Source organism: Lichenostomus cassidix, chromosome 1Aa (assembly GCF_008360975.1).
Source record: "Lichenostomus cassidix isolate B80296 chromosome 1Aa, HeHo_3.0, whole genome shotgun sequence".
Lineage (NCBI taxonomy): Eukaryota > Metazoa > Chordata > Aves > Passeriformes > Meliphagidae > Lichenostomus > Lichenostomus cassidix.
Window position 1 is genome coordinate 47,171,110 of NC_139480.1, and position 18,349 is coordinate 47,189,458.

Genomic DNA, 18,349 nt, shown 5'->3' on the forward strand with positions numbered 1-18,349 from the left:
AATCTTGAAACAAAACCAAGATTTTACTGAAGATTTTACTGCATGGCTTGGACTCTCTGAAGATAGATTTGTCCAGCCTTCACAAAATTAAAGGCTGATTTTCTTAACTCAAGACAGTTGTGTCTTTGTGTCTGTTATCTAATAGCTTTTAAAGCATTTTCATCACTTGGGTTAGGTAGTATGAATGAAAATACGCTACTTTTCCCCACCTCCAGATGTGTCAATAGTGTTCATAAATAGTGGAATATGTTGCATTCAAAGCTGTAAGTTCTGTATAGTCTCATGTGCCCTATCATGCTTTGGGTTTTGAGTGCAACTTTAAAGTAATGCAGGGCACTAAAATAAGACATTAATATCTTTTGAAACGTAGAATTAGAGTGTTTGAGCATTGAACAAACTTAAATGAGTCTCGAGATACAAAGTAATTACAGTGGTTGTGTTTGAAGTAGAGTTTTTTTCCTCGTGTTTTGTTAGTAAGAGGAGATATACAAGTAAACTCTGGTGGAACTTTAAAAATATTTTTAATAAACCAATCTCTCCGATGACTCAGGACCAGAGAACATCACTATATGTGACAAAAAGAAGCACAGAAGTTGATTCCTATGACAAGAAGTTAATGAGATTTCATGCAATGTCTATCTTTAGTGGACCCTTAGGTTTCTGCTACCCAATATAAGTGCTTCTTACCAGATTAATATATAAGACTCTCTTGGTTTTGGTCCAGTCTGATGCTTTCTGCTTTGGCCTCTTGCTGCTGCAAGCTCTCCTTATGTGCTGTTTCATGTGCCTGGAATTCTGGAGTGCAGTAGCAGCAAGGTGACTGGAAGAACTAATGCTGTTCCTTTGGGGACCTCTTTTTCCTCTCCTGTTGGCACAGCTGAGATTCAACAGCTATTGCATGCATCAGGGAGGAAGCCAACAGGGAGCAAAGTAAGAATCAAAATCTTAGTTGCCTCGAAAATTTGGAACTATATGTCATGGGGATTTAAGCTTGTTAAGCCCAGAAATTCCCACTTCCCTGTAGGCAGAAAAAATCACCCCAGCAAATGAAACCTCTGTAAAGGGCTAGCAGAAGAGAGAAGTAGAAAATCCCTTTCTGTAAAACATGTTCAGGCAAGGCAGAGTTGGTTTTATGTAAGATCATTTTAAAAGACAAGTTCTAATATTTGAATTTCTACTTTTATTTAGATATGCTTAGCAATTCAGATAATGAAGATTTATTGATGGTCTTTTCTGCCTTGTTGGAGACAGTCTTGCTGGAGAATCATATTTGTATGGCTTTCTGTTTTAATTTCCACCTTTATTACTTTGGTCATCTGCATGGAGATGTGATTGGCTTTTCCTCAAAAGTTCAGCTTCTGTTGTTTCTCGCTTTTTCTGCTGGACTCAGATTCTTTTGTCTGCAGCATCACAATCACTTTCACAGCAACTATTTCTATTCTGCCAGAAGCAGCTTTTTGGCAGGAAGCAAAAGGAAGAAGCAGAAGAAGCAGAGGAGGTCTTAAGGTACAAAGATCTTATTTTCATGAATCAGCTCTTTGTAACGGCAAGATGAGAAGACAGAAGTGTTGCAGTGTCTTAATTTTTTTCTCCTCCTATGATTCACGCTACCTACCTTCAGCTGCTTTATCATTTTCCTTTCTTTGAGTCCAAAGCTCCGAAGTCTTTCAATCCAGTTGTTGTTCTGTTGCAGGAAGGGGCTGTAGGACACAACACTATGGGTTATAGAGACACTCCTAGTGTCTGGAGGACAGCAGTTTCCAAGTGATGCACCCAAGACATGACAGTCAGTATGCTGAGAATCTGTGCTTGTCCAAAATATTTTCCAGCAAGCACAGATCCCTTGTTAGTCTTAAGGGGAAAAGTTAAATATCGGTGATTGATGAGAGGAGAGCCCTCCCTGTCTTTTCTGCAGTTCCTTGGGAGACATCTGATACTGCTTCTCCCTTGTGTAGGGTCAGATGTAACACTTTTTATCTGAACTAAGTGTAAAAGAAATAGGAAGGTACGGGAAATCCTGGGGCTAAGTAGGAAGAGAGGTAGGAAATGTTAATGAGTGCAGCCATGCTGATGTCTTTCTTGGAGAAAGAGAAACAGGTGAGCTGCCCTTGCTTTACACTCGCTTAAAGACATGGCTGTCCCACCGTGAATACAAGTTTCAGTCCCCGGTTGTGTGACCTGTAGGTGCCCAGTCTTGCTGTCATGTTTTGTATTATCTATCTTCAAGGTAGTCACTAATACCCATTCCCATAGCATCTAAGAGCCTCTAGATGAAAGCTGTAAAAGTGCAGTGGTGAGCCTGTGCATGATGTGAAATTGTGTAACAGGGGAAAAGATCAGGATAGGGGTAATACTTTGAGGGGACAGGTGCCATGTCTGTGAGAAATCTGTGTGCCTTACTCTGCAGAGGCTTCACCTTCCTAGTGCTGTATCAGCAAAGAAGCCTTTTGTAAAGAAGAAGAAATCTCTCAGAGGACCCCACCAGCTGCATTCAGAAATATCTTTCCTCTAGCAAATGCTAGGGTGCTTGGAGCCTTTCCCGCAAATGTTACCTGCAAATTTGTTCTCAGTCCCCCATCCTGCATCACTTACTGTCATCCCCCCTTCCAGGCAGAGGGAGCTCAGAGGGTGTGTGACGATGAGAGGTGGTTGAAATCAGGAATGGTGTCATCCTTGTGTTCTCCCTCCAAGCTGCTAATGTGTGCTTCTAGAGAGCTACACAAACTGAGTAATTACTGAATTACAGCTAGATCAGAAGTGGTGACCTCAAAGACAGAAGGAGACTCTCCATCTCCATTTGTCAGTCCTCCTGGGGTCAGAAGGACCTTTTTTCGCTGGGATCTGTGAGAGAGGGGAAAGGGATGTGCTAGGTAAGCCTTACATTAAGGCGTAACAGGAAAAAACCAGTTTGCTTTAGCTGTTGCAGAATTCTTGTGCAGTAAGAAGAGGCAGCATTGCTTGTGTGTGTGCAATGACAGCAGCACTGGTGGGAGCAGTGGCACTAACCCAGAGGGCTGCTCAGGGCTGCTTCATTTTGCCCAGAATCTCCCATCCATCATAGAGGAGGGTGCCAAGTCTTGAGGCCATTTTCCTGCCTTATTTGTGCCTCTGTCCTCAAAAGCATTTTGATTAGGAGATGGCAGAGAGGATTTCAGGGAGGAAATGAGTAGGAAAGTTTCTGTTGTGGTTGTACCATAGTGCCTCTGTACAATTATGACCAAACTGATTTTCTTGCACTAAAAACAGAGACTTCAATCTTTCTTATGGCTGTGGTGTAGCACATCTGCTGAATTTATAGCACTTACTCTTGGATGATGGAACGTATTTGCTGGAAATTTACATGCAAACCTGTTCAGTTTGTTGTGCTGATTGTAAAATCGATCCTTGAAGGGTTTGGTGTTGGGGTTTGTTTGTTTGTTTGTTTTGTTGTTGTTTGTAAGCATTTTTGGCCTTAAGTCCCTGTGGTTTTTTTCTTTTCCGAATTGATGGGTGAGAGCATAGAGATGCTACTGATGATTTTACCCTGAAGTAGAAAGGCTTGCATGGGTGTTAGATTCCCACCCCGATTGTGTGTGGGGGATAGTAGCCCTAGTAGCACGATGGGGTTACTTTCTTGATTAGTCCCAGTAATGTTTTATTTATAACAATTTTTTTTGGTGTATCTGATTGTGGTCAAGTAAGTAGATGACACTGAAGGGCCAAGACAGAAGGTTGAATTTCTTTCTTCTGGAAAGAAAATGAAATGTTCAATGGCAGAGAAAAACTTGGCAATGTGAACAAGGTGTACTAATGACAGTGGTTTTTCATCTGGAGTCTGCAGACAGCCAAAAATTAGTTTCTGAGAGAATTAAATTATCCATTAAGCTCAGTGGGGTTGTACATTGAAGCCTGATATATCACTTGGAAAGCTGCAAAGGATATGGCGTCTCTGCCTGCGTGATATTTAACTAATACAGTTTTGATAACTTTGTTTGCATTCTGCACTTTTATTGACCCTGTGTATTACCAGTGATGCCTACTGTAATGCAACAGCTGACAAGGGTGTGACAATTACCTGTATATATAGCATGAGCTCTTCTAAAACTTCAGTTCATCCTTTAAAATCAACCATACAGTTTTCAAGCTTCTAAATGTTTTAAAAAGCAGCTCCTGTTGTATTTCCCTTGTAACACCTATAGTCATTAGCGAAGATGGGAAATGCTGCTCTGCAATAGACTAGAGATCCAGATATTTAACTATGCAAATTCACTTATTTTTCATCCTTTGAGAAATGTTTGACTTGTGTATGGTTGCTGTCCTTGGATTTTTATAGTGCCTTTTTAAGCATTTTACAAAACTTTTGCTATTTATGCTGCAACTTCATTTTAGATATTAGGTAAAAAATACATTGATACAACAAGCTTATTTAGATAAGCTGTCCTCTCATGTATTTATATATACCAAAGGGTTTTACCTTGAGGTAAGTTTAAGTTTAGCTTAAGTTAGAGTGCTCCGAGCACTCCTACCTTATAAATCTACATAAAGGATTGACCTCAATTGATGCTTCACTTCAAAATCAGAAAACAGATAATGGAAAATCAAATTATAAAAAGCTTATCGAGTTCCCCCACCCCATTACAGCTTTTATCACAGTCCGGGATCCCCAGGGGGAATGCTGCTCTAACCAAACTCTTAGCGTGCCGTGGCAGTCAACAAGATTAAAGCTGTTTGTGACTAGAGCAACCTCGCGGTTTGTCACGGTGAATGTGCTATCAGAGCCTCTTCTCCAGGCAAAGGAAGGCTGACCTCCACCTCCAGTGAGCGAAGCACCGTGCCTTGAACACCACCTGTGAATGGGCAGCCAGTGCCGAGGAGAGCAGGGTGTGCTGTACTCGGAGAGCATGCGATAAGGCAGTGCCTGCGTGATCCAGCTGCAATTTCCAGGGAGCTGATGCAGAGCACATCGCAGTATTCTCATTTGAAAGAGATGAGGCATAGATCACAGCAGTAGACTTGCCTCTGAAAGGAGCCAGCACCTCTCGAGTCCCAGGATGAGCAGAGGAGCAGGCAGGTCTTTCCTAGACACTCCTGGTGCACGATGGCCTGACCAGCAGCTGGGGAGTCTCTAACACCCACAAATTATTAACTTGAAAGACAAATGGTAGAAGCACATGTAATTGTCTGCTCTGATTGTTTTCCCCAGACGACCAGCATCATTTTAGTTTTATCTAGATGGAATTTCAGCCAGCCTCCCAATGATTTTTGACATGGTATGAGATGTGGTGGTCTGTATTTATTTTTCATAAAAAGCAAGTCACCTGTGGAGGAGCCATCGGTGAAGTTGTCAACTGGCTGTGCTTACAGCACAGTCCTTCTCAGCAGCTCATTGCCTTTTGGATGAGTTCTGAGCAGAGGCCTTCTCTTGGAATATGGCTGCTGAGGATCTGGGAAACAAAGCTTGGGAAACAGGGCAGTTATTGAAAGTGTCATATCTGCCCAGTAAAGTTCCATGCAAAGCAAGTCTTAAATGATGCTTGAGCTTTCTCTGCCCAGCGCTTAAGAGCTTCACAGACTGCCAGCCCTACTGCGTTTTCACGTGAAATGTTCTGAGTGGCAGATGGAGAAAACCATAATGTCATAGAGAACTTCCTTTGGTGGCATACAGGCTTAAATGAAGGTGATGATTTGACAGGCACTGCATCCTTGCTCTGCAGATGCCCCCTCACTCCTCTCAAACCCCAAAACCAGTGAATAATCTGAAAAAAGCTGAATTGTCTCTCCAGCGCAGAAGTGCAGCTACACACACCGGACTCCCAAAAGCAAGGCCGGTGGGCACTCGGAGGGCTGGCAGTGGCACTTCTGAGCTGCTCTGTGCTGGCGCTGGCCGGGCGGGCTGCAGGGCAGGGCAGGGCAGCCCGGGCACCGCCGCCTCCATGTTGTTTCCTGAGGCACCTCCGACTCGGGGCCCGCCCAGCCCCGGCGTGCGGCCCGGCTGCCGTCTCGAGGTGTGCTCCGGGGCTCCGCGCCGCTGGAGTGGCATCCCGGCCCGGTCGTGGCTCGGTCGTCGCTGTCCGTGCGCCCTGCCCGGCGGGGAGGCCGGGCGGGGACAAGTGGCCAAACGGAGCAAACCCAGTTCTTAAAATGACTCGGTGTGGCGGGGGCAGAGGGGCGGTGTTGATTTACGAGTAGAGGGCACTGTGAGCTGGCCCGGTGCCGCCCCAGCCGGGCGGAGAGCAGCGCTCAGCCCCTAGCGGGGTCCCGCTGCGCTCCGCGGCGGCGGGCTGCTGTGGCACGCGCACCGGGCGCGCCTCGCCCACGTGCTCCCAGCGCGCGGGACGGCGGGGGGCGGGAAGCGGCGCGCGGCTCCTTTAAGTGGGCGCGTGGTGGTGGGAGGGGCGGTGGCTCCTTCGCGCGCCCCCCCCTCCGCGCGCGCGCGCACGTCCCCGCAGCCGGGGGCGCACGCGCACGCGCCGCTCCCGCTCCATCCCCCCGGTCGCTCCTTCTCCCGGCCGGGACCCGCCGCCTCGCGCCGCCGTTCCCGCTGGCGCGCGCGCTGGCTCCGCCGCCGCCCGCCGCCATTGGCTGGCGGGGGTCAGGTGACCCCGTGTTATTTCCTGTGTGTGTGTGTGAGGTGTGAGTGAGGGGAGGAGGATGGCACCGGCCGCCCCCGCGCCCCCGCCCGCCCCCCGGCCCCGCCGGCCCCGCTGCTGAGCCGCCCCCGCCCCGCCCGCCCGCCCGCCGTGGCGGAGGGCGCCGGGCACGGCGGCGGGGGGGTCTCAGGTAAGGGGCGGCCGCGCTCCGCCGGGCTGTGTCGGTGTGTGCGGGAGGCCTGGGGAGGGACTGCGAGCTGCCGGCGGGGGAAGCCGAGGTCGCCTGGGCGAGTGGGAGGGGATGTGAGGGTCTCATCCCTGAGTTGCAGGGCGAGCGCTGGGTGCGAGAGGGCTTGTGAAAGGGCCCCAGGCAAGTTTAATTCCCCCTCCGCCCCTCCCCTTTTTTTTTTCCTTTTGAAACAAAAAAAAAAAATGTTTGTTTACGTGTGTTCAAAGAGGCTCTCCTGCTGCGGGGTGGGGTGCCCACCTGTTTTCCTGTCCCGGAAGAATGGTGTTGTGCAAGAATGGTGAAGTTTTGGTGGGGATTGGTGTTTTGGTTGGAGAGATAAACGATTAAAAGTGCTGGAGAAGATGGGTGCACCCTGTGCTCAGGTTGTGGTTGGTGGACAGGCTGTGCTGCGAATGCTTGAGGTTTGTGGTGCTTCTCTGCTTTTTAGAGGTTCAGCGTTGCTTATCTGCAGAGATAATCACGATATGATGTGCTTCGGCTGCTGCGAGGATCAGTCTGTCTTTTGTTAATGGTGCTTACCTTGCTGGAAGTTGTGTTTAGGGCTGCAGTTGGAAGTTATTTCTCCTACCTTGAGGGAAGGAATAAGAGAAAGTTATGTAACACGAGTGTTCTAACCTGTGTATCAGAGCTGCCTAATGGCGCTGGGGCTCTGTTATTAACTTGAAAATAAGAGCACGTTTGTATGTGAATCAACAAGTGATTGTCTCCGTGGGTAGATTTGGCACCACCAGAATCCGTTTTTTTGGGGGGGGGTTTGTGTATAGTGTCTTTTCCTTCATTAAAAGGGGGGACAGTTTGATTAAATTGTAGCATTGCTTTCTGTAGTATTCATTTTTAAAAAAATCTCCCTTTGAAAACAAAAGTAAAATAGGAGGTACACCTGTGAGAGCATTGAGTTTCAGAGCTTTCTGTGTTTAGGTTAGCATTTTGAAAGCTATACATATCTGTGTCACTTGTTGCCATCTGTTGCTGCATGCATGGGTAGTTCTTTGGAGAGTATGATTTTTAATATGCTTCCTGACCAATAGTTGTGCGTGGAGCAGTTGGATCACCTCTGCACAGAATTTATAGAACAATAAAGTGACTGGATGATGGAGATGCAGCAGCCTCAGGGTTAGGTTTGTAGCCCATTGGCTGAACTCAATTCAAGAAGAGCTGATTTCTCTTCTAGACTTTTATTTTTTTGGTCAGATAAGCTTGTTTTTTTGAGGTTTATCAATGGGTATTACCCATCGCCTAACCAAGGTGCATTTGGTTAAGCGTCTGTGATAAATAATTTTTAGTATTGTTATTTATGAGTTTTCATTTGGCTGAGGTGTGGGTTTTTCCCTTATATCCACATCTTTAAATAGGGTTCCACATTAGTTCACTTTGAGTTGTTTGAAGCTGTATTATTTAATCTTAGTATTAGTTTTCTTTGGCATTTAAAAAGGCAATTGCATTAATGTGCTGCAGAGAGAATTACTATGAAAAAAAGGAAAAAGATATTTATTAGCTTAGTCATCAGTCTCTTAAACTTTGCTAATGTTAGAAGGAGAGAGCAGTCATTCCTCATTTCTGATAATTGCTGGTGCATGAAATGCATATTGTGTATTCTGGTTAAATTAACAAGTTACTGTGCCATTTGAGTGAAAATATGACAGCACCTTTTATATAAAAATATTATTTTCCTATTCTACTCTTTTAATACTTATAGTTTTGGGATAGCTTCTGGGCTTTGTGTTATTAGGTTTAAATGTCTAGAGGGAAGTTCTTGGACCTTTCTGCTGGCGTGGTATTCTTCAGACTACTTAGCTTTAAGTCTGTTAGCATCCTTTCTAGTAGAATTGTGTGTGTTTTGACACAATTTGGGTTTTGACCTATGAATCAGTTTTCAGAGGCTTTGGGATTGATGAAATGTGGATTTTTGCTGAAATACATGATTTCGTATGCCTTTGCAGCTGGGGGCAGGTTAATCATGGTTCACTATATGAAAGCATTAGGAGCAGCTTCATTATTAGTGGCTTTCATAGGAGATCAGAAATTTTGGTTTTGTTGTTGTTCCTTTTCTTTGTTACTAATGCTTCATAAAAATAGCTTGAAGTGAATTTTTATTAAAGGTGTAAATCTGTTTCTGTAATGCATAAATAAGAAGTGAAGGTTATTCAAATGAAAGAGGAAACTTACTTGTGTATTCATTGTAAAGAAGACCTCTTTTTATTGGCACAAGAAGCTTCCTTAATCTTCAGTTGAAGAAATAGAGTGTTATTTAACTGTTTGCTATATTTTAAAGGGTATTCAGATTAAATTTACAGACTTAAAGGATAAGTAGCAATGTTCTTAGTATGGTTCTGCCTTATGATTGATACACGTAGAAAGTCTGTAGGACAAAGAGTGAAATGTGTAGGACTTGGCGTTTTTTCTCTCTCCGACTTCATGTTGTGGAAATGTGGGCAAAGACAACATTTTGAGCTCTTAGGACAATGTTAAAAAGAAAATCATTGCATACCCCCTTTCTCCCTTTTTAGGTCTCGTTTAACTAAGCCACCCATGAGGCACAGCAAAATGGCAATAATGCCTGTCTTGGAAGGGTCCCTTTGTAAGAGTTGCAGTGCACACATTCTGTTGCTATTCTACCAGCTTGGCACGCTGCTATCTGGAGTGAGGGCATAATATGTAATAAACTTGAATCATTTCATGCTGCTTGCTTGGCTTCCCTATAATTTGAGATAATGGTATTTAAGAGTTTATAGCTGGCTTATGCATATCTTGCCTTTTGACACAGGGTATGCCAGATCTCTGTTTGGGTGGAATAGCTTTTTAATTAAAACATGTGTTTATTTTTTCATACCTTGTTCAGTTATGTTTTATACTTATGAAGGGTATTAGACTCATGTTTTGGGAACCTGAGTTCTCACAACTTATAAAGATTTAGTAACGTTTTTGGCAGTGCTGGCTTCTCAGGCTTCAGTGTGTACCTTAACTGGCTGGGTGCGAATTTGTGTTACTTAATCCCATGGATGGCCTCTGAAACAGGAAAGATTATGGATGGTAGTTTCTGAAGAGGCAACTAACATGCTGATTTGTTGGTGGAGGTTGGACTGAGACCAACTAACTCTTCCTGTTCAAGAAATTAAAACTGCAGTTCAATAGCAAAACATGGTTTTTGTTGACAGTGTTTGGTGAGATGTCTTTCAAAATAACTTTTTAATTTCTGGTTTAGCTTTTGGACTTCTAAAATAAAAAATAAAAGCAGTCTTAAATATTTAAACCCCCTTCTGATAGTGTTGGTATACTATGTAGAATTTTCTTTACTGTAGAAAACCATTTAGTGTTACTGATAGAGAACACAAAAACATAGTGTAAGCAGAGGGGTATGATTCTCCAAAATCATGCAGGAGAGGCTATTGCAGTGGGATCCTGATGTTCAATTCTCTTACTATGAAAATTTTCTTATTTAAAAAAAAAGGTGGTTCAGTTATTCTTATGACCCAGGTGGCCTTCCTTACGGTTTTTGACTAGACTTCAGTCTTGGCTGAACTGGAAAAATGGAAGTTGTCTTTACAACCATGTACAGCACTGTTGGTGTCTGGCTACAGCACTCCTTGACTGCTGCAGCTGAGCCTTTCTGCTGCAGCTTTCCACTAAGATATGTATTGATTTGTCTGGGGTCACTTGGAAAAGCATGTGATGTTCTTCATCATGCACGTATGTGGGTTTCCTTTCATTTTAAAGTAAGGAGAGGACAAAAATAAAAAGTCGGATCCAAAGACTCAAAAGTCAAGGCTGACATGTAATCAGAAGTGGATTCTGTTTAGCCCTGTTGGAGGATAAGATCTCCTCTGAGTGTTCTAGAGTCTGGGATTTGCTGCCTGTTTGCCTTTGAAGACAAAAAAGTGTAAAATTGCATTTTACCAACCCTTGAACTTGTTCTTGCTCCCTTCATGAACTACAGCACAAGCAGTCAAACCTCCAGTTTTGGATACAACAGAGCAGTGGTCTTCCAGTCAGGCTCCTGTTTCTTCTTGCCTCTTACCAGTGATTCCTCAAGAATGGAGTGAAGCAGTGGTAGCCAAAAATGCAAGCATCCTCTTGTCAGCTCAGCCTGGTGACAGTGAATATGCTTGTGTTTTTTCCAGTGCTTTTTGTGTTTCTCTTTTACCGCTGTGTTTGTAACCTGTGGTCATATTGGAAGAGGAGAAAAAGTGTTACCAGGTTCTTTGTTGGGGAGCTCTGGCTTGAGTCCCTTGGGATTTATCTGTTCTCCATTTGGGAAGCTTATTATTTCTTGCCTGAATTGTGGTGCAATAAATACAAAAAAGCTAGGAAAACAACTTTTTTTTTCTCCCCACCTCTTCATTGCAACCACACAGCATGTCTATGTTCATACCAATAACTGTGTATGGAATTCACTGCGTATTTTATGCTGGAATGTGATGATTTATTTTGTAGTATTTTGCTAGTATGAACTCAATCATCTAATTGCTAGTAAATTGCGAATCCTAAACAGAACCCTCTGATGAGCTCTGATAGAGCTCAGTACTTAGCTAGAAATTGTATAGGGAGCTACTATGCTGGAAGCTTTAGTACAGTTTATTGGAAGTATTGTTCATATCACTTTCCCTGTAAAATTATGTGCTGCAAAATGTCTTCTTAATGGCTTTTAACTGATCTAAAGACTTGGTATTAGTAGAGCTGACTGGATGGCTTTTGTCTATATACAGCGTCACTAATGACTGTGAAAAACGTAACTAAAACTTATTAGCTGAAAGAAAAATATGTGCTGTCATACTTGCCAGGAATAAACCTTCCTACACCGTAATGAAATGTTGTTAATCAGCCTCCAGTTTGATACTTGCAATTGGCTGTTACCTTTGGTCAAATGCCTGGATACACTTGAATTTTCGTGAGATTTGATTTGTTCAGCAATGTTTTCTATGAGTACATGTTCTAGAATAGTAGGAATGTTATATGTGGTTTTTTAAAACTAAATAGTTATAAATGTAGTGAACGGTATGTGGCCAGCATTATGTTGTCTGCTGGAAATACAAAACAGCAGGGCAGAAACAGTCTAGGAGGTTCCTGGAGTGTGTGTCTCCTGACACAGATGGTGAGGGAGAAAACTAGGGAAGTCACCTGCTGGACCTGTGGTTTGTGAGCTGAGAAGGACTGATGGGTGATGCGATGGTCAGAGGCCATCCTGGGCAGAGCCATCATGCAATGATAGTTTGCAATTCTTCTTGGGGAAGTAGGGGAGTCAGCAGAGCTGCCATCTTGGACTTCCTAAGGGCAGAGACTCTGGCCTGTTTAGGAGCCTGGTTGATAGGGTCCCTTGGAAGGCATTTCTGAAGGGCAAAGGAGTCCAGGAAGGCTGGACATTCTTCAAGAAGGAAGTCTTAAAAAGCGAGCAGGAGGAGGCTGGCACTCCTGTGTGCTAAAAGCCGAGCTAGCTGGGTGTCATGGGTTGACCCTGGCCAAATGCCAGGCACCTACGACATCTGCTTTCTCTGCTCTCCCCTGCCACAGCTGGGCAGAGGAGAGGAAAAAAAACGTACAAAAGGCTCATGAGTTGAGATAAGGAACTGGGAGAAGATGTGCTGAGGGCAAAACAGGCTGAACTTAAAGTTGCAAAGTGATTTATTGCTAAAAGAGTCAGAGGAGTATAATGAGAAGTAAAATAAAGCCCTCAAAGACACCATTTCTCTGCTCATCTCCCTCCTCCCCACAAGCAGCACAGGGGGACAGGGCATGGGGGTTGTAGGTCAGTTCATCACTGAAGTCTTCTGCTGCACCGGGAGAGAAGTCTTTTCCTCTGCGTAGCCGTGGGTCCCTCCCACAGGAGGCAGCTCTCTGCAAACTCCTCCAGCTTGGGTCCAAATCCCACAAGCAGCAGCTTGCCCGAATCTGCCACAGTGTGAGCTCCTCCCACGGGCAGACAGTCCTCCCAAAACTGCCATGGCATGGGCCCCTCGTCCACGGGGTGCAGACCTTCGAGGCCAGGCTGTTCCATCTCGGGAGCACGGCCTCTCCACCGGGACTCGCTGAACCACAGCCTACTCCAGGCATCCAGCTGCTCTGGCATGGGCACCTCCCCACTGGCTGTGAGTGGATCTCTGCATCCCTCTGGACCCCATGGACTGCAGGGGAACAGCCTGTGTCACTATAGTCCTCACCTGGCAGAGGCTGGCAGAGGACTCTCGGCTCTGGTGCTAGGAGCACTTCCTCCCCCACCTTCTCCACTGACCTTGGTGTCTGCACGTTGTTTTCCCTCACATATTGTCTCCTCCTCCTCCTTCTCTGGCTGAAAAGAAGTGTGTGCTCACATTGTTTTGATTTCTTCTTAAATATGTTGTCACAGAGGTATAACCAACATCTCTAATTGGCCCAGCCTTGGCCAGTGGCATGTCCATCATCTTTAGAGCCATCAGAGATTGGCTCTGCTGGACATGGTGAAAGCTTCCAGGAGCTTCACACAGGAGCCATCTTTGTGGCCTCCCTCCACTAGCAAAAAACCCCACTTTTCAGGGGTTTTTCAGAAAAGGAGGCTCGGGGAAGACCTTTTCACTCTCTACACTACCTAAAAGGAGGCTGTAGCCAGGTAGGGTTGAGTTTCTTCTCCCAAGTAACAAGCAATAGAACAGGAGGAGATGGCCTCAAGTTGCGCCAGGGGAGGTTTAGTTTGGATATTAAGAAAGATTTCTTCAGTGAAGAAGCCAAACATTGGAACAAGTTCCCCAGTGAAGTGGTGGAATCACCATCCCTGGAGGTGTTTAAAAGATGTGTAGCTGTGCTTATGTGGGATATGTTTTTGTGGTGACTTTGACAGTTCTGTGAGAGGGGTTGGACTTGATAATTTTAAAGGTCTTTTCCAACCTAAAGGATTCTGTGACTCTCTATAACCATGTCTTTCCCTTTTGTTTCCCGTCTTGCATTCAGGGAAAAAAGAGTGAATTTCACAGTGTTGGTTTACCCACTGTAAGTTTTCCCTATTTCACTTCATGTGTGGAGGTGGGGAGGTTTCTCTTCTCTCCCTTCTCCAACGTTTTTGCATGAAATGTTTACATCTGATGTTCTGATGTTCTTCATCCTGACCATACCTGGTGCATATTGCTACATAAAATTGGTCTTTTAGATAGGTCTTCATGAGTATAATAATGTTATATACTTAGCAGGCAGTAAATTGAGTTGGGCAAAATTGTTACAGAAGGAGGTAGCAGATTGTCTTTGTATTGCAGGGCATTGCTGAGTGAGTGGCAGATTCTCTTCTGTAGTGTTGGAGAGCGGAAGTAGCAGGAGCATAATTGAGAATTGCTCCAAAGTGACGTGTTTTATTTTGCATGAGAAAACTGAATTGTGCTGTCCTTATCCCCTTTCCAACTAAATCAGTGCATTTTAATGTAGAAACGTGTAATGCCGTGTTACTGTGAGAGTGCATAAAGATAACTCTGCTGCAAAATCGTTTATTTGCGAGTTGTGGTAGGGCACTGGTTTTGGTGATGAGCTGAGAGTCCACTGCAGTGTGGTATTTTGCATCTCTGCAGTTCTGACTTCATGTTTACATCAGAGAGCAGGGTGGTGATTATTGCATTCTGGCCTTTTATCCTTTTGTTTGGTGTACTTTTCTACGCTTGGTGTCTTTCACCTTTTCTACATTAGGTAACGTCTCACATTCTGGTTGTTAGAGACAAAACTGCGTCCTGGCTTGAGAATTGCTCAGTTGAGTATGTTTTTATTTGAGTGATGGTAGTATCCTGCAAGTAGGATGTAGAAATTTGGCTTGTCATGTGTTCATTTTGTTTCCTTGCCTTTCTGTCTTGCAGGAATACAGCTTGTTTTATATTTGAAAGGTAGAATTTGTGGAAAACCAAAGGGGGGTTTATACATAACAGAGCTGCTGAAAATAGCAAGGGGAGGAGAAGAGGTTAATTATATATATACTCTGCAGCATAGACAAAACCCTGACAAAGCTGGTGGAAAAAGAAAACTTCAGTAAACCTGGATCAAACTCGCCAGTGAAAGCACATCTTAGCCCAATGAGAAACAGCATGAGTGAGTTCCTGAAAGTGGACGAGAGGAGGATTTAGGAAATAAACTTCTTTGCTTATCCACAGAACTGTAATGTTTGTAAAGACTTTGTTGGTCTGTGTTTACTCATGGAATTTTGGCTCCATGCGTGCGTTGCGTTTCTGGAATAAACTAAGAAGTAAGGTCCTTTTGCTCAGTTGATTAACAGGATTTGAACAATTAAATAAGAAACAATTCTCAAGGTGAAAATAATTTGTTGCCACCTTTCTAGCTGAAACAAGGTAGCAAACCAGTTTTTCACGGAAAGTTGGGATGTTTTAGAGAAGGGGAGAAAAGAAATCTAGTCCTTTTCTTGTAATAGGGTGCTAGGAGTACATTAGCACTATGAAATGGTTATATGTAATCTATCATGTATGGTTTATGTTAACTGTACCTTCTGATTTAGCCTCCTCATAAGGGGAGATAGGTGGAAAAAGAAACGGTAAAGTCTTCTGGTTTTGTTTTTTCCTCTCTTCCCTGGTGTGCAAGATGAATAACTGCAGGAATGTGGGAACTTAAGTTTAAGAGGATGGTGGGACTGACTCTCGGAGTGGTGGACCATCCAAGCTTCCTCTGTCTTACTTTAAAATGTTAGCTCTAGCATTTCCAAAAATTACACTCAGAGTGCAGTATCTTTGTTTTCCTCCCCTAATCAGTAATTACAGAGGCTTTTTTTCCTTCTCTGGTGTTGGATTCATCCCTGCTCTTTGCTTTCAGCTGCTGACTTCCTTAAGGATATATCCTCCAGGATATGACGTGGAGCACATGCAGTAGAAGCTTTGTCCATCAGCTTTCCCTCTTCAAACGCTCCTGACACTATCAGTGTGGTGATACAGAAATCCTTTGGGGAAGGAGAAAGCTTTAAACTCTGGTTGTGAGAAGATCTCTAATTGTAGGTTGTTAACTTCTCTGAACTGCTTATGCTCGTTAATTTTGAGCCTGTGGTGTGGTCTAACTGCTGTTGACATTCCCTGCATTTGGCTGTGGCGGCAGAACTTGGAAATGCGGAGTTTGTTGATTACAGTGGTTTGAGTTTAAAACATAGATTTTCAGACTTATAAACTGAGGTGTTTTAGAAGTTGCATCACTTAATATGGATAAAGTTGACATGGAAAGATTATATCTGAAAGGTTTTCATTGGCTCAGTGGGGGAGCTAGTGAGAGCGAACCAATTTAAGTGCTTTAGGCCAAGGCTAAGTATAAACCTCAGGAGTTCTTAGCTGTTTGCTCCAACCCTGCAGTGTGCTGCCTCCTGTATCTCTCATCTGTCTGTTGGTGATGCCAGTGGAGCTACAGTGGGGATGCATGATGAGGTGGTTCAAGAAAGTGGTCCAATCTGAACATTTCAAAGAAAGCCTGCAGGGGTGGGGATGGGTAGATAGGAATGGGGAGGGCCTTTTAAAATAGTCCTGCCTCTGAAGTCATCTCTTTGTTGAATTATTTAAATGTATGAAGTTATTTTGTATTAATCTGGACTGTTTCTCCTGTCTCCATGAATGCATGGCTGTAGTCTTAGTCTCTCCCTGTTAGTCTCAGAAGACAAAGCTTACTGTAGCAATGGGTCTGCTTCAGTTTGTGGCTTCAACATGAGGCAGATGCTGTGGAATCTGAGGTGTGGAGAAATGAGCAAAGTGATATTTAGAGGGCATAGGTTGTAGGAGATAAGGAGAAATGTTAGGGAAGGAAAAGTTGTTGTTCTTCTAGTGTGAAAACCTTGCAAACGCTTGGAATTTTTTTTTTGAGGGAAGTTCAAACAGGTCTTAGGCTTCGGAAAAATAAAGTTTCTCCCTAACTTTTTATCAGTAAACATTATATGGCCTTGACTGTATTTTCTTCTCAAATGTGCCATAGCAGTACTATTTGCAAACCTGCCACACTCAAATTCTTCTTACATCTGCATTGATTTAGAGGGATGAAGTGGTAAATTCACATGAAGAATGATAACTTCGGCTAGTGAAAATTAAAAGTGCTAAAGCTAAATTTTTTGTCATATCTTAAAGGAACAAAAACTCTCTATAAGAAGTTTGGATGGCATAAATTTGAGTATAGCTTTCCTGCAACTGAACAGTAGTTCTTTAGTTTGTTAATTTAAGTAGATCAAGGTTATATTTCTGCCAGATTTTAATGTTATTGCCTATGATGTAAATAGTCTTGGTTACAGGCTCATTGTACCAGGCATTGTAAAAAAAGAATAAAAAGATTTAATTGTATAGACTATGTTGAATAGAAAAGAAAGACATATTACAGGTAATATTTAATGCGATCCTTATAAGTATTCATCTTAGCAACTTGTCACCAAGGCTGGGGCTACTGCTTAGTATGAAAAATTATAAAAGTTAATTAAAAATAATGTGTTAAGGTGGTGGGGTTTTTTTTCCCACTGCGTAGTTTTGAGTATTTTAGATACCGGATAAATTTCTTCACAGAAAGTGGGAGCTTGGGCAGATAGAACTTGGCAACCCTGCTTGCACTTTTTTGTTTTCCTCTTGCAATTAGTAATTGACTTCTCCTTTCCACTGTTTTGTAACTGAAAGGTGAAGGTTTAGTGAGAGTTGTGATGCCTTTGCTGAGCCTCCTGTCTCGCAGGTCTGAGGAGGAGCAGATCAGAAATTGTTCTTGAAGCGGATGTTCAGATTTTGCTGTATTGCCAAAGCAGATACCATGTTTGACTCTTTGAAGGCATTGGAGATATGGACACAGGTGAATTTGCAATAAGAGGTATGTAATGAGTTGCCAAATTTTTTGGAGGACTAGTGAGTTGGATTAGGATGTGCAATCAGCTGATCTGCAGCTTGGAGAAGAAAAAAAAAAAGATGAGCTGAGGGTTCAGTATTTTCATTTTGATGTTAGGAAGGGTTGTTTGACTATTGTGTAAAGATGAAGAGCCTTTTAAATAGGAACGCCTGATTTCAAGTGCCCTTCAGTAGCCATGCCACTTAAAACAGTTCCTGCTGTGTCCGTTTTGCTGGTACAGATGTTTGTGTAATGATACAGTGAATGGATCTGTCAGGTCACAAATGGCTTTTCTCCCTCGCAGAATTTTCTCGACTGTATCAGTTCCCTGATCTGACTTGCACGTGAGTGGCTGTGTTAACACCATAGAGGAGGCTGGACCTTTTAAACTGGGCTAGAGAAGACTGACCCTAGATGTGAAACCAAAATTGTTGTTTTAATCTTTGACATAAAATGGAAACGGATTGATTTGCATAGGTTCTTATTAAAATAGCAGTGTCTGTTAAAAATTTAAATGGATAACTTTCAGCAAGAGGTTGATGGATTTTTGAAAGCTATATAAGTGCATCTGTGCTGTTGATTGAGATTGAGAGCCAATGGCATAATAATAAAATCAGATCTATACAACCAGCCAAAATTCTGCTGAACTTTGATCATTAGTTATATTTCCAGAAATACATGTTTTCATAGTATTACAACTTAAATACTGGCTTACAGCAGAAGTTGTTCTTGTCAAATTTCCTTTTTCTTCATG

The 18,349-nt window shown here is 43.4% G+C and overlaps 1 protein-coding gene across 6 annotated transcripts in view; it reads left to right on the top strand.

The window, feature by feature from the left end:
• Window positions 1-18,349, top strand: part of TCF20 (transcription factor 20) — a 130,447-nt gene that overhangs the window by 58,097 nt on the left and 54,001 nt on the right. The window contains exon 1 of one of the 6 annotated variants that reach the window (XM_085048234.1): window positions 6,622-6,759. The exons of the other annotated variants lie outside the window; for them this stretch is intronic. The gene's annotated coding sequence lies outside the window, so the exon portion shown is untranslated. Of the gene's footprint in view, window positions 1-6,621; window positions 6,760-18,349 lie in introns of those variants that run through there. 6 annotated transcript variants of the gene reach the window in all.